Source organism: Natator depressus, chromosome 17, assembly GCF_965152275.1.
Source record: "Natator depressus isolate rNatDep1 chromosome 17, rNatDep2.hap1, whole genome shotgun sequence".
Taxonomy (NCBI): Eukaryota; Metazoa; Chordata; order Testudines; family Cheloniidae; genus Natator; species Natator depressus.
In genome coordinates this window covers 17,227,534-17,233,895 of record NC_134250.1, presented here as the reverse complement: position 1 = coordinate 17,233,895, position 6,362 = coordinate 17,227,534, and positions in this window count along the sequence as shown.

Below are 6,362 nucleotides of genomic sequence, written 5' to 3'. Positions count from 1 at the left end.
TTTATATGAAAGCAGCAGCCAAGGGCAATGACTTCATCTGTGTCATGCACTGCTTTTATTGCTGAAGAAACACCACCCCCACGGTAGGATCGTTGAGTGGCTCAGGTGAGCAAAAAATGGGAAAGCATAGGTTCAAATCCAGCACAGACCAGTATCGATGGAGTCAAAGTTACCATCTGATAGGTGTTCTGTGGCTTGTGTGAAATAACCTGCCAACCTTAGCCTTGGATCTTAAAAGCAAAAGTTTCCCTTCCTTTCATTAACTAGCTACCATTTGCCATTCTCAGAGGAAAAAGAAAAGGAGTACTTGTGGCACCTTAGAGACTAACAAATTTATTTGAGCATAAGCTTTCGTGAGCCGTGCCACAAGTACTCCTTTTCTTTTTGCGAATACAGACTAACATGGCTGCTACTCTGAAACCATTCTCAGAGGGAGGCTAAGGAGTGAATGAATCTAGAGTTATCCCATAGGGAAAATGGGAAGCTGGTAAAACTGCCTGGTTTGGACTCTGTGGATGGCCCAGCTGGGTGCAGTCTAGATGAGTGTGAAATACCCACCCAAAAGAGATAACGTCTACTGCACTGGGCAGTACAGCCTGGGTAGGAGGTGACCAGTCCTCTGTGGAGAAAGAAGTGGTTTGGGACTATTTAGAAAAGCTGGACGAGCACAAGTCCATGGGGCCGGATGCGCTGCATCCGAGAGTGCTAAAGGAGTTGGCGGATGTGATTGCAGAGCCATTGGCCGTTATCTTTGAAAACTCATGGTGACATGGGGAGGTCCCGGACGACTGGAAAAAGGCTAACGTAGTGCCCATCTTTAAAAAAGGGAAGCAGGAGGATCCGGGGAACTACAGGCCAGTCAGCCTCACCTCAGTCCCTGGAAAAATCATGGAGCAGGTCCTCAAGGAATCAATTCTGAAGCACTTAGAGGAGAAGAAAGTGATCAGGAACTGTCAGCATGGATTTACCAAGGGCAAGTCATGCCTGACGAATCTAATTGCCTTCTATGACGAGATAACTTGCTCTCTGGATGAGGGGAAAGCAGTGGACGTGTTATTCCTGGTGTAACGGGGTGGACACCCACTCAGGCCCAGAGGGGTTTAAGATAGCCCTGAGAGAGGGCTGGGGCAGGGGAAGAGCTGGGCTAATTAGCAGAGCAGCCGCAGCTGGGGGCCACACCCCAAACAGACCCAGCGGGCCTTATAAAAGCCAGGGAAGCCAGGAGCAGAAGAGCACTCTCTCTAGCTCTGAGAGGGAGGGACCTGGCTGCAGAGACCTGAATAGATGCCCCAGTTTGGAGCAGGGCTGGGGAAAGGCCAAGGGAGCCTGGGGAGCTCTGGCCTAGGAAAGCCCCAGGCTGCAGGCCTGGTAAGATCTATTAGGTACGGGGGTTGCAGGGGCAGCCACGGGTAGGCAGAGGCAGCAGGTCCAAATCCAACCTTGCCTGTGATGAGTGGCTCACGCTGCAGTCTGCCCCAGGGCGTGGGGGCTAGCTGGTGACTGGCAGGAGCCTACGACTGAGGCAAGATAGGGATAGTGGGTGGGGGGTTCCCCTGGGAGGGGGAGACCCAGAACTGTGGGGTACTGACAGGAGGCAGCACCCAGTGAAAGGGGCACTGGGGTCCTGGGAGGGACATGGGAGCCAGCAGCAAGGCGAGACACCAGCTTGAAGAGGGCGCTCCAGAGGCTGGAACGCTAATTCCCAAGGACAACCAGCAGGAGGCGCCGACGGTGGGTCTGCATCCGGTTACACCTTGACTTTAGCAAAGCTTTTGATACGGGCTCCCACAGTATTCTTGCCAGCAAGTTAAAGTAGTATGAGCTGGGAATAATGGACTATAAGGTGGATAGAAAGCTGGCTAGATCATCGGGCTCAACAGATAATGATCAATGGCTCCATGTCTAGTTGGCAGCCACTATCAAGCGGAGTGCCCCAAGGGTCTGTTCTGGGGCCGGTTTTGTTCAATATCTTCATTAATGATCTGGAGGATGGCGTGGATTGCACCCTCAGCTAGTTTGCAGATGATACTAAACTGGGAGGAGTGGTAGATAGGATACAGAGGGACCTAGAAAAATTAGAGGATTGGGCCAAAAGAAATCTGAGGTTCAACAAGGACAAGTGCAGAGTTCTGCACTTGGGACGGAAGAATCCCATGCACCGCTACAGACTAGGGACTGAATGGCTAGGCAGCAGTTGCGCAGAAAAGGACCTAGAGGTTAGAGTGGACGAGAAGCTGGATATGAGTCAACAGTGTGCCCTTGTTGCCAAAAAGGCTAACAGCATTTTGGGCTGTATAAGTAGGGGCATTGCCAGCAGATCGAGGGACGTGATCATTCCCCTCTATTCGACATTGGTGAGGCTTTATCTGGAGTATTGTGTCCAGTTTGGGGCCCCACACTACAAGAAGGATGTGAAAAAATTGGAAAGCGTCCAGCAGAGGGGAACAAAAATGATTAGCAAAAAGAAAAGGAGTACTTGTGGCACCTTAGAGACTGACAAATTTATTTGAGCATAAGCTTTCGTGCGCTACAGGTCACATGCATCTGATGAAGTGAGCTGTAGCTCACGAAAGCTTATGCTCAAATAAATTTGTTAGTCTCTAAGGTGCCACAAGTACTCCTTTTCTTTTTGCGGATACAGACTAACACAACTGCTACTCTGAAAAATGATTAGGGGGCTGGAGAACATGAGTTATGAGGAGAGGCTGAGGGAACTGGGATTGTTTAGTCTGCGGAAGAGACGAATGAGGGGGGATTTGATAGCTGCTTTCAACTACCTGAAAGGGGGTTCCAAAGAGGATGGATCTAGACTGTTCTCAGTGGTAGCAGATGACAGAACGAGGAGTAATGGTCTCAAGTTGCAGTGGGGGAGGTTTAGGTTGGATATTAGGAAAACCTTTTTCACTAGGAGGGTGATGAAGCACTGGAATGCGTTACCTAGGGAGGTGGTAGAATCTCTTTCCTTAGAAGTTTTTAAGGTCAGGCTTGACAAAGCCCTGGCTGGGATGATTTAGTTGGGGATTGGTCCTGCTTTGAACAGGGGGTTGGACTAGATGACCTCCTGAGGTCCCTTCCAACCCTTATATTCTATGAACGTTGTGTCCTCTGGGCTCCGATCCCAACTAGTCACTCCCAGCAAGACTCATGCATGAGGTGTAGCTTCAGTGTAGTTGAACTTGCATAAGGTGCGTGTATCACACGCAACACTAGCGACCTCTCAGGGTATGTCTACACTGGGGGGGAAAGACCCATGGCACTGCCCTGGCTGGCCCAGGTCAGCTGACTCAGGCTCATGGGGCTAAAAATTGCTGTGTAGATGTTCGGTCTCGGGCTCCAGCCCACGTTCTGTGACCTTCCACCCGCGAAGGGTCCCAAAGCTCAGGTTCCAGCACAAGTCTGAATGTCCACACAACTATTTTCCAGCCTTGGGAGCCCCAGTCAGCTGACCCAGGCCAGCCGTGGGTTTTTTATCCTCATGTAGCCATACCCTCAGAGGGCCAGATTCACGGGTGGCATGTGAACTCCCACTTTGGGGAAGCTAGCCTCGTGGCTCCGCCCCTACCATCACCCTCACCTGCCAGAGCCCCGAGCTCCCCCCCACCATGGCCAGAGGAACCCCATCCAAGCTGTCCCAACCCCTGGCATGCCCACCCTGGCCCACCGGCCAGCCTGATCCCAGCTTTAGGCCGCTGGCTAGCCAAGCTCCAGGCTGCCAGCCCAAGCTGAGCCCCCGCCAGCTTCAGGGAAGAGGGGGAGTGGCCTGTTATACCCACCACCCATGGCCAGATTCCTGTGCCCTTACTCATGCAGCATAATACCTTACTCCTCAATTAATCACCTTGATTTCAGTGGGGCCACTCAATGAGTAAAACACGAAAACTACTCAATCTAGCCCAAAAGGCATAACGGTAGCCTGGCCACTTTTCTGGACCAGAGATACTAATGGCTCAGTTTCTATTGTTCTGGGCGCTGAGCACATGTGACAATCTGGTTATTAGGGCTGTCCCTTCAGGGTCTGCCTTCTGACAGTCCATAGAGGAAGACAGACTCGGCAGGTGATGGCACCCACAAGCTTTTATTGCCATGGAGAAACTCCTTGGAGTGATGTATGGAACCCTGCAGAATTCTAGCATTACCCTGCTTTTTCTGTATGTCAGGGGTTAAGCATTCAGTTCCTGGTGTTGGATACTTTCCCCACTTACTGTAAATTAAGCTAGTCTTTGTTCCTTCATCACTCATTTTTCACTCTTGATGATAGCAACTCAGATCCTGTGATTTTATTTTGGTCAGTGTTTATTTCCAGACTTAAATGTTCCTTTTTTTTTTTTTTAAACTTTTCTCTCCCCCCCCCCCCCAATGAAATAAACAGCAGAGGTTGTTCAGACCAGAACACATTTTCTCTTCCCTTGGAAAGGAATATCCTCCCATTTGCAGTGTTGTGTAACTTGCAAATGATGGGATGCAAGATGCTGGAGATACAGATACTTTTACCTACTGCCAAAGGCCTTGAGAATTATGAATACAGAAGAAGCACTTAGGCAGAGAATGTAAATGACTTGCAAGTATTCTCCTTAAGTACTGTGTGTTACATTCATGGCACATGCAGAGAAGTTAGATAAAAACAAATGCACATGCTGTAAGGTTGCAACATAATGTTATTTCTTAGAATTCAGAACGATATTACACAAGAACCCAAAAAGACAGATACACAAAGCAGGCTGCTCTCCAAAACACAGAAGCAGAACTCACCCGGCACCTAACTATTGGCTGTCTGCAGACTGGCTGCTGCTAGGACCAGACCATACATTTCCCTACAGAGTTCCCAAACCTGCCAACAGGACCAGAAAAACCCTGTTATTTCATCTAGCCTACAATTTGAACAGAGTTTTCAGGACACCGCACTATAAGCTGGTATGTTGAGACAATCTTCAAGGAGCAGGCTCTTGCATTGAGACAAATCAATTCAACAGGGAAAGAAGGAAGATTTCTGACACACTGAACAAGTGTAATCTACTCAAGTGATGGATAAGTCAGCAAACAACCCCCTCCCCCCCAAAGTTATCTGACCATTGATGAGAATTTGAATATGCGGGACCAGATGGATCCCAGGTTATATCACTTTACGATACAAACATAGAAGCAAATCCTGGTCCCATTAAAGTCAGCAAGAGTTTTGCCAGTGACTTTAACAGGCTGCTACCAGTTCCACTAAGGCTACACTGCTATTTTTACACATGCTAGCTTGAGGAGAGCTAGTGTATGTGTACACGAGGAGGGGAATTACATTCCTAGCTCGTAGTGTAGATGTAACCTGAGGGAGAGAGATTAGTTGATTCTCCATACACATTCAGTGCTAGTTCTCACCTTCACAACAGAGAGGACAGTGAGATAGTTAAAAGAAAAGGAGTACTTGTGGCACCTGATTTACCTCTCCAACAGGAACCAATCCAGGCACAGGCACCAACTTTCCAAAGTACTGGGGGATGCTCGACCCCGGCTCAACCCCACGCCCAGCCCCCACTCCACCCCTTCCCCCAAGGCCCCACCCACACCACGCCTCTTCCCGTCCAGTTCCACACCCTCTCCTGAGTGTGCCACGTCCTTGCTCCTTCCCCCTCCCTCCCAGCCTCCTGCAGGCCGCTGAACAGCGGATTGCAGGGAGGGAGAGGGAGGTGCTGACCTGTGGGGCCTGCCAGCATGTGGGAGGCACTAGGAGGGTGGGGAGGAGCTGATGTGGGGGCTCAGAACCCACCATTTTTTCCCCCGTGGATGCTCCACCCCCAGAGTGCCCACAGAGTCGGTGCCTATGAATCCAGGACCACTAAACTCATACAGGCTACTGACCAGCCATCAGATGGTAAGATTTCTCAGTCAGTACTGACCTGGGTTAATCGATTCATAGATTGTAAGGTCAGAAGGGACCACAGTGGTCATCTAGTTTCACATCCTATATACCATAGGCCATAGAACTTCACGGACTTAATTCTGGTTTGAACTAGCTAGAGCTGATCTTTCAGAAAAAGATCTAATCTTGATTTAAAAATGACCAGTGATAGAGAATCCACCACAGCCCTTGATTAGTTGTTCCAATGGTTAACTGCCCTCACTGGTAACAATTTGTTCCTTCTTTCCAGTCTGAATTTGTCTAGCTTTAACTTCCAGCCAATGGATCGTGTTATGTCTGTCTTTGCTTAAATTATCAAATTTTTGTTTTCCATTGTAGGTACTTATAATCTGTGATCCAGTCATGCCACGCTTCTTTGTTAAGATTAGATTGAGCTTCTTGAGTCTTATCACTATAAGGCATGTTTTCCAATCATATAATCATTCTTGTGGCTCTTCTCTGAATCCTCTCCAATTTA